Genomic DNA, 10,337 nt, shown 5'->3' with positions numbered 1-10,337 from the left:
TCATGGCTGGGTAACTCTAGGCAAGTCTAAATAGACTTTTTGTGCCTCAGTTTCCTTATGTGAGAAGTGGGCGTAATAATAGCTTGCGCTATTATAAGGGTTGAGTGAACTAAAATATATGTAAAATGCTTAGAACCATGCCTGGTGTGTAGTGAATGCTACATGAACTATGATTATAGGCTATTAAATGAGTGATGAGATCCATCTGGAATGATGGCAGAGCTAGGGTGGAAGGAGAGACTATAAAACAGGTGTCAGTCTTAAATGAATTAAGTAATGAAGACAGTAGTAATGAACAGTGAGCTCCGTAACATAAGCCTCAAAGGAAAAGGCCTTTTTTTTCCCTGCAAGGAAGAAAGAAAAGTGGGCCGGACCTGGTCCCAAGGAGCAGGTTCCCTGCATTTGTGGCAAGGAGGTGACGTTCTTTAAGGAGAGTGAGGTACAGGGGAATTATTTGGGACTGCCCAGAGAGGAAGGGTTCATTTGTGCAGAGAAATGTAGAGGCTCTGTGTGTTAGTCCGAATTTTCAGTTGCAAGGAGAAATTCTAGCTCAAACTGACGTAAAGCCAAAAGAGAATTAGTAACTCAGATTAGCAAGAACCCCAGGGGCCTAATGATGTCAAAGGGCACCGTCTCTCTTAGTTTCATTCTCAAGTAGGCACTCTATGTAAGAGTGGAGTAGGCAGCTCCAGACTTAGGTTCTTACTAGTTTAGTATCTCTACAGGAAGAGTGTTCCTCTTCCTTGTTCTTGTAAATGTCTGAGAGGCTGACCTTCACTTTCATGGTGGGGAAAGGGATTAGCCTTGCTTGAAGCTTTGCACTAAGAGTAGGGAAAATCCAGGGGGTTACCAGAAAAGGGGAGATTGCTGCCAGACCAGCAAAAATGATATTTTTATGTCACCCAGAAGGGCGGAAACATGTAACAAGGGTGATGGGCCTGCTTCAGGCCTGGGTCAGCTGAGTCCAGCCTCCACATGGGACTGGAGAACTGGGTCAGCTGTCTTTGTTTGTGTCTCAACTCGAATTTGAAGAAAATGCAATTGTAGGATTTCTGAAACAAGTTTTTCTCACATCCCAGGTGTCTCTGAGTGGTTCTTGACCACCTCATTCATCATAGCCAAACGTGCTCGATGATACTGCACATTCCTGGACCACACCCAGACAGACATACAGAATCAGTCTTTTGAGGTAAGGCTTTGTAATCTGCATTTTTAAAAAGCATCTCAGGTGATTGGGTACACTAAGATTTGATGAGCTTTGCCGTGGGACCTTCAGAGGGAGGCCAGCATTAGTTAAGCTTCAAGACTGTGTCTAGCAAGAGAGTTGAGATGGGGACTCAAAAGAGAATGTGGTAAGTGACATAAAATCAGGAGCTCAAAGTACTACAGTAAAAAAAGTGGTAGAAGGAAAAGGAACAAATTAACCTGGGTGGGACAGTCATTAAATGCCAAGCCTAGAGCTGGGCGTGTCTTATCATTCCTCTCAATATCCCTTAGAAGATAGACATTATTTTTCCTATTTTACAGAGAAAGAAATTGAGATTCAAAGAGGTCACCTAGTCATATCCAATGTTCACTAATTCTTATACTCTGTCCATGAAGGGTGGGAAGTATCAGCACAGTTTTCAAGCCCATCCGCATATATTAAGTACCCCTCATTTCACCAGTGAAAAATATCTGACATCCCTTATGCTAATGTGCCGTATATTACAACACATCAAATGTTAACTATTTAGATTGTAAAAACTAATTTATGCATAACTATATCACACTTTAATTGCCAAGTATTTTAATGTAAATTTCAGATAATATAATAACCCCCGTGAGTAACCTACCCCGCACATCACTGCTCCTTATAGCCCTTAATTTGGTCCAGTGGTCACCCTTGCTGCCCCCTTGAGCCCTTTCACCATGTAGCATGGAATCATCTGGATTCAGCAAGCACCACTGTATTCCCAGATGTTTCTTTTGCTTTAACCGAAAGTTTTGCCCCTCTCAGTGTATATCATTGCATGACATACGATGCTCCATGTATGTCACGGCCAGGCGGTAAGGCAAGTGCTTCCCTTTGCTGCATCCAGATTCTTTCTTCTTCCAAAATCCCAGATTTTTAGAAAGAAAAAAAAATTTTTTTTTGAAAGAAAAAGGAACTTGACCTTTACAGCGTGCCATAAAATTACTTAAAATTTACCAAGGAACTCCTGCAAGAAGACATTAGAGATAATCTTTGCAACCTTGAGGTAGGCAAATATTTCTTAGGCAGAACACAGAAATCACTGGCTATAAATGAAAAAGTTAATAAATTTGGCTTCTCACAACACACACACACAAATATGTGAGGTGATGCATATGTTAATTAGCTTGATTTAGCCATTCTACATTGTATACATATATCAAAATATGTTGTACACCATCAATATATACAAGTTTCACTTGTCAATTAAAAAATAATTTTTTAAAAATGGGGGAAGCTAGCAGTCTTGCATCCCCTGTGAAGGGATGTATGTTCTAGTGGGTATTGTTATAAGTAGTTAGATAGGCATGAGTGAGGCAGGAGAGGGCTCTCCACCCACCCACTAGGAATGTCAGGTGATGGTTGGACAATTATCACACCACCACTCTAAAAACGATAATGTGGCAGCCTACCCAGGGTGCCAGGGAGAGGCCATTTCCTGGTGATCCACAGCTGTTAACATTAAAGTGTTAAATGAATCCAGATGCCCGGGAGAAGAAACTGCCTGGGCATGTGCACTAAGAGACAAAATGGCAAAATAAGACATTCCAGGCAGGCTCTTCCGGAAAAAGGGAAGAAAGTCTCAGATAGGCATGCATATGACTTCCTAAACACGCTGTGTGTGCTCAATTCCCAAGGGTAAGGGGGCAGGCACTAGGCAGGCAGGCAGCCCACCCTGAGGGAAGAATCACGGGAAAGAGGTAAGCCTATAAAATCCTGAGATGAAGTCGAATTCTTCTGAGGAGGCAAGGACGAAGTTGCTGCAGATGTGTACAGATCGCCGCTAATAATTCAGGGTAACTTGGATCTCTTCCACTGGTAACAGAATCATCTCAAGAAAATAAAAATAAATAGAATAAATTATAAAAACTAAAAATCTCTGCTCTTTGAAAACCATTGCTTAAAAATAAATGAAAATGAATAAATAAATTTCTCCCAGTCTGTGACTGGAAGAAAGTATGCTCAATACATACTTCTAACAAAGGACCTACATTCAGAATGTATAGGGATCTGTTACAGCTCAATAATGGGAAGACAAATAAGCAGTAAAAACATGGCAATAGATTTGAACACATACTTCTTAAAAGAAGATATATATCAAGAGGCTGAGGCAGGAGAATCGCTTGAATGCAGGAGGCGGAGGTTGCAGTGAGCCGAGATGGTGCCACTGCACTCCAGCCTGGGACTTTTTCTCAAAAGAAAGAGAAGATATATAAATGACCAGTAAGCACATAAACAGATGGATTGCTCAACATCATTCGTCACCAGCGCAATTCAAATTAAAACCATAATAAGATACCACTATGTGACCTCTAGGCTGGTAAAATTAAAACAAAACAAAACACACACACACAGACACTACCACATGCTGGCAAGATTGTGACTAATTGGAAATAATTCATACTTCACTGGTAGGATTATAAAATTGTACACCCACTTTGAAAAACAGTTTGGCAAGTTTTGTTTTTTGTTTTTGTTTTTAATGAAGTTAAACACACATTTACCATATGACCTAGTAATTCCACTTCTAGGCATTTACCCTCCAAAAATTAAAACACATGTATATAAGGACTTGCATATGAATGTTGGGAGCAGCTTTATTCATGATAGCTCTAAACTAAAAACAAGCCAAATGTTCACCAACAGGTGAAATAATAATAAATGTGATATGTCCATACAATAGAATACTTCTCAGCAACAAAAAGGAACAAAATGCTTATATACACAAAAACATGAGTAAATATAAAAAGCACCACTGAGTGGAAGAAGCCAGACACTAAAGATCGTACTAACTCGTTCCTATGAAGTTCTAGAATAGGTAAGTCTATAGTGACAGAAAGTAAATCAATGGTTTCTTGGTGTTGGGGTGGGAGGATTGCAGTAAGGCACGGGAAACTTTTTGGTGATTACGTAGGTCTGTACATTTTCTACACCTCATGGAAAAATGCACTAAAAAGAGGTACATTTTATTATGGATACAAATAATACCCTCAATAAAGTTTATTTAAACTGTAAAACATGTGGTCTTTGAATAATCCTGTCTAGGCACAAAAACCATCTGTCAAGACATTAAAATACATAAAAACATAAAAATATGTAAGGGAACAAAGATAAGTTGAAACATTTCAGCAGAGCTCTAACTTGGGCCACAAAAATTCTAAGCATGGCTAAGTGAAAGTGCATGCAAAAGTTGATAAGCCTTTTATAGCAATGGTAGCCTTCAAATAAGATACAGATATTAAGCATAGACAAGTTAATTGGGTGATCTACCAAACTTACCTTAAATGCTGAGACGTGGAGAACCACTGAGGGAAGCATACAAGTAAAAAGAACTTGGTGTCCTCTTTACAAAGGAGATGGAGCCATCCACATTAATGCTTCAAGAGCTGCACATAACTAAGAAAGGTAGGGTAAGAATCCTCCTTATATGCTAGGATCAGGTAAAATACAGGGATGTCTGCTCTCATTACTTCCACTCAATGTTGTGCTACCAGTTCTCAACAGAGCAACTGGGCAAGAAAAATAAAGGGATCCTAGCGGGGCGCATTGGCTCCTGCCTGTAATCCTAGCACTTTGGGAGGCCGAGGTGGGTGGATCACTTGAAGCCAGGAGTTTGAGACTAGCATGGCCAACATGGTGAAACCCCGTCTCTACTAGAAATACAAAAATTAGCCACGCTTGGTGGCTCGTGCCTGTAGTCCCAGCTACTTGGGAGGCTAAGGCACAAGAATCGCTTGAACCAGGGAGGCGGGAGGTGGAGGTTGTAGTGAGCCAAGATTGCTTTACTGCACTCCAGCCTGGGCGTGTCTAAAAACAAGAAAATAAAATCCGATTAAAAAAAGAAATAAAAGGAATCCAGATTGGAAAAGTACAAGCAAAACTGTCTCCGGTTGCAGATGACATGAGTGAAAGAAGCCAGACACTAAGGATTAAATGAATTCATTCATATGAAGTTCTAGAACAGGCAAGTCTATAGTGACAGAAAGTAAAATCAATGGTTTCTTGGTGTATATAGAAGATCTTAAGGAACTTGAAAACTATTATAACTAATAAACAAGTTCAGCAAGGATGCAGGATATAAACTAAATATATAAAATTAAAAAATAATGACTTTGGTATAAATTTAATAAAGGAAGTACAAGGCTTATACAGCAAAAACTATAAAACGTTGTTGAAAGAAATAAAGAGTTCCTGGGCATGGTGGCTCATCCCTGTAATCCTAGCTTTTTGGGAGGCTGAGGAGAGTGGATTGCTTGAACTCAGGAGTTCGAGACCAGCCTGAGCAACATGGTGAAACTCCGTCTCTACAAAAGCATACAAAAATTAGCCAAGGCTGGGCGCGGTGGCTCATGCCTATAATCCTAGCACTTTGGGAGGCCAAGGTGGGTGGATTGCCTGAGCTCAGGAGCTCGAGACCAGCCTGGGCAACATGGTGAAACCCTGTCTCTACTAAAATACAAAAAATTAGCCGGCGTGGTGGCGTGCGCCTGTAGTCCCAGCTACTCAGGAGGCTGAGGTAGGAGAATTGCTTGAACCTGGGAGGTGGAGGTTGCAGTGAGCCGAGATCGCACCACTGCACTCCAGCCTGGGTGACAGAGTGAGACTCCGAGACTCCGTCTCAAAAAAAAAAAAAAAAAAAAATGCTGAGCATGGTGGTGGGTGCCTGAAGTCCCAGCTACTCAGGAGGCAGAGGTTGCACTGAGCCAAGATTGCACCACTGCACTCCAGCCTGAGACCCTGTGAGAGTAAGACCTTGACTCAAAAAAAAAAAAAAAAAAAGAAAAAGAAATTAAAGAGTTAAATAAATGGAAATACATCTCATGTTTATGGACTGGAAGACAATATTGTTAAGATGGCAGTACGCTCCAAGTTGACCTACAGATTCAACATAATTCTTATCAAAAATCTCAGGTGCTTTTGTTTTTTTTTTTTTGCTGAAGTTGACAAGCTGATTGTAAAATTTATATGAAAATGTAAGGGGCACAGAATAGCCAAAAACAATCTTGAAGAAGAACAAAGTTGAAGAACTTACACTTCTTGATTTCAACACTTACTACAAAGCTACAGTAATCAAAACAGTATGGTATTAATGCACAACAATTATGTATCCATAAAAATAAAAACAAACCAACCAAACAAAAAACGGCAGTATGGTACTAGCATAAGACAGACATAATAGAATTGAGAGTCCAGAAATAAACCCATAAATCTATAGTCAATTGACCTTAACAAAGGTACAAGATCATTCAGTGGGGAAAGCAGAGTCTTTTCAACAGATGATGCTAGGACAGCTGTACATAGACATGCAAGAGAATGAAATTGGGTCCTGTCTCACACCAGTAACAGAAATTAACTCAAAATGGATCAAATACATAAAATTAAAACTCTTTAAAAGGAAATACAGGTGTAAATTTTTATGACCTTGGATTAGGCAATGATTTCTTAGATATGACACCAAAAGAACAACCACATAAAAAATAGATAAAATTAGACTTATTCAAAATTTTAAAAAAATTGTGTTTCAAAAGACACCATCAAGAAACTAAAAAGATTGATTCTACTGTAGAAAAGTAAAAAAAAAGGGCTGGGCAAGGTGGCTCACGCCTGTAATCCCAGCACTTTGGGAGGCTGAGGCAGGCGGATCACGAGGTCATGAGTTCAAGACCAGCCTGGCCAACATAGTGAATCCCGTCTCTACTAAAAATACCAAAATTAGCTGGGTATGGTGATGTGCACCTGTAGTCCCAGCTACTTGGGAGCCTGAGGCAGGAGAATCGCTTGAACCCGGTAGGTGGCCGTTGTGGTGAACCAAGATTGTACCACTGCACTCCAGCCTGGGCAACAGAGTGAGACTCGGTCTCAAAAAAAAAAAAAAAAGAAGAAGAAGAAAGTGAAAAAACCCGCAGTGTGGGAGAACATATTTATAAGTCATATCCGATAAGGGACTTGCATCTAGAATACATAGAGAACTCTTAGGATTTAACAATAAAAAGATAACCCATCTTAAAAATAGGCAAAGGATTTGAATAGGCATTTATCCAAAGAAGATATACAAATGGACAATAAGCACATGAAAATAAGGTCAACATTAGGAAAGTGCAAATAAAAACTACAATGAGATCCTGTACATGTACCCTGGAACTTAAAAGTTGAAGGAAAGAGAAAAAAATACAATGAGATATTTTGCACCCACTAAGATGGCTATAATAAAAAATACAGACAATAACAAGTATTGGTAAGGATCTGGAGAAATTAGAGCTCTCATATATCGCTAGTGGGACTGAAGAATGGTGCAGCTCTGTGGAAGAGTTTGATAGTTCCTCGATAAGTTAAACACAGTTACCATATGATCTAACAATTCTGTTCTGTATATATCCAACAAAGTTGAACACACGTATACACAAACACTTTCATGTGAGTGTTCGTAGGAGCATTATTCTTAACAGCCTGGATAGAAACAACCCAAATGTTTATTAACTAATGAATGGATAACAAAAGGTCATATATTCATATGATGGAATATTATTCAGCCATAAAGTGGAATAAAGTTCCGACATGTGCCACAACATGATGAACCACACAGAAAAGGCCACATTTGTATGAAATGTCCAGAATAGGCAAATCCAGAGAGTCAGTAAATACATTAGTGGTCCAGAAACCAGGGGACGTGAGAATGGGTAGTGACTAGTAATGGTATGGTAGCAGATTCTTTTTGAGGCCTTGAAAATATTCTAGAATTGGGCCAGGTGTGCCTGTAATCCCAGCACTTTGGGAGCGCTCACGCCTGTAATCCCAGCACTTTGGGAGGCTGAGGCGGGCAGATCATGAGGTCAGGAGTTTGAGACCAGCTCAAACTGGTGAAACCCCATCTTTACTAAAAATACAAAAATACAAAAATTAGCCGGGCTAAAAATAAAAAAATTATTAAAATACAGAAACACTAAAAATACAAAAATTAGCTGGGCGGGGTGGCGTGCACCTGTAATCCCAGTTACTCGGGAGGCTGGGCAGGAGAATTGCTTGAACCTGGGAGGTGGAGGTTGCAGTGAGCCGAGATGGCGCCACTGCACTCCAGCCTGGGCGACAGGGTGAGACTCAGTCTCAAAAAAAAAAAAAAAAAAAAAAAATCCTAGAATTGGATAATGGTGATAGTTGCATAACTTTGGGAATATGCTAAAAACTACTGAACTGTTAAAAATAAGGATAAGGATATCTATTCTGCCTTTACCAAATAATCTAATGTAAATAAATATGCTTTGCAAATTGTAATAAAAAAGAGAGAGAGAAAGAAGAGAGAAGAAAAAGGAAAAAGAAAGAGAAACCTTTCCCGTAGAAGCCAGGTGAGACCAGTTCTTGTAATCATACTTTGGAAACCTTATCACTCCTACAGGAGTGAATACCAGAAGAATATCTTTGCCCAGTACCATTAACAACTGGTCTAAAGCCAGGAGACAGCCTGGCTGTGGTGGGAGGACAACTTGCTTATCTATGTCTACTAACCAGTAAGTGTATATTTCTAATCTGCTCCTTACCCATATGGGTGTTGGTGTTCTGAATCTTTCTGTAGCACTCTATGAACAATGCAATCACGCACGATTATTTTTATGAACAGATAAACTTTATTTTATTTTATTTTTTTTTGAGACAGAGCCTCGCTCTTTTGCCCAGGCAGGACTCCAGTGGCACTATCTCGGCTCACTGCAAGCTCCGCCTCCCAGGTTCACACCATTCTCCTGCCTCAGCCTCCCTAGTAGCCGGGACTACAGGTGCCCGCCACCGCACCCAGCTAATTTTTTGTATTTTTGGTAGAGACAGGGTTTCACCATGTTAGCCAGGATGGTCTCGATCTCCTGACCTCGTGATCCGCCCGCCTCAGCCTCCCAAAGTGCTGGGATTACAGGCGTGAGCCACCGCGCCCGGCCATGAACAGATAAACTTTAAGGAAAAGAGACTGATCCCAAAAAAGACTTTTTATGTGATTGGATCTTTTAGACATAAACAAATGTAAAAGTGCCATTAAAATGCATGGTTGTCAAGGATGTCTAACCTTAGAACCATTCAAAAATCACTTGACTGCAAAAAAGTCATTAAATGCTCCAAGTACATTCACACATTTTCTCTTTAAAAATTTATTATTATTATTATTTGAGACAGGGTTTTGCTGTGCCGCTCAGGCTGGAGTGCAGTGGTGCAATCTCGGCTCACTGCAACCTCTGCCTCCCGGGCTCAAGCAATCCTCTTACCTTAGCCTCTGGAGTAGCTGGGACCACAGGCACACATCACCATGCCCGGATAATTTTTGTGTTTTTTGTAGAGATGGGATTTCACTATTTGCCTGGGCTGGTCTCAAACTCCTGGGCTTAAGTGATCCTCCTGCCTTGGCCTCTTAAAGTGCTGGGAATATAGGTGTGTGCCACCAAAACTGTGCCTGGCTGACTCAAAATTGTTCTTGATGTTGGCAACTTTGAGGGTACAGTCAAGGTGGCATATGCCAAGATGTAACGTGTTATCACTGGATTTTTATGTTGTATTGGCCTTGAGCTTTTATCATGGTAAATTGGTGTGTTTATAAAGCATATGTTCTATCATAACCCTCCTCCTAAGGAAGCAGGGTCAGTGCTTGAATAAGAACCTTTAGCAGCAAAGGGAAATAGAAGAGACAACATGATTAAAAAACGTAAGTAACTTTTGCCAGATATGAGGTCCTCTTTGCTTTGCTAATAAATGATGCCTTTACTCCAATAAAGCGCTTGGAAAGCCTAATTCATAAAAAGATGCTATAAATTTATTGAGCTAACAAAAGTGTTTCTGAGAGTTCACAATTGGTGGTTTGCAAAAACACTCTCCAGACCAAAAAATTAGGAAATATTTAATAGGAAATGTAAAGCTGTAATGGCAAAAAGGAAGAACTTTTGATCGATTGAAAGCATTCTGGCTAAAATGACTGTATGAAATCTGATATTATTTGAATTGTGTTTAAACCACCAATTTTGTTCTCCATCATGGCTTAACTTCTATAGTGATCAAACTTGACTGTAGTCAAATAGATAAGAAGCATAAATGCCCTAAAGATAAGGTGTTTAAAGTAAGGAGAGGCCCGGTT

The 10,337-nt window shown here is 40.0% G+C and overlaps 1 long non-coding RNA gene across 1 annotated transcript in view; it reads left to right on the top strand.

The window, feature by feature from the left end:
• Window positions 1–10,337, top strand: part of LOC103784842 (uncharacterized) — a 28,591-nt gene that overhangs the window by 1,653 nt on the left and 16,601 nt on the right. The window contains exon 2 of the long non-coding RNA XR_610529.5: window positions 1,080–1,189. This is a non-coding gene — a long non-coding RNA (uncharacterized LOC103784842). The remainder of the gene's footprint in view (window positions 1–1,079; window positions 1,190–10,337) is intronic.

Source organism: Pan paniscus, chromosome 11, assembly GCF_029289425.2.
Source record: "Pan paniscus chromosome 11, NHGRI_mPanPan1-v2.0_pri, whole genome shotgun sequence".
NCBI classification, from domain to species: Eukaryota; Metazoa; Chordata; class Mammalia; order Primates; family Hominidae; genus Pan; species Pan paniscus.
This window is presented reverse-complemented; position numbering and strand designations above follow the sequence as displayed.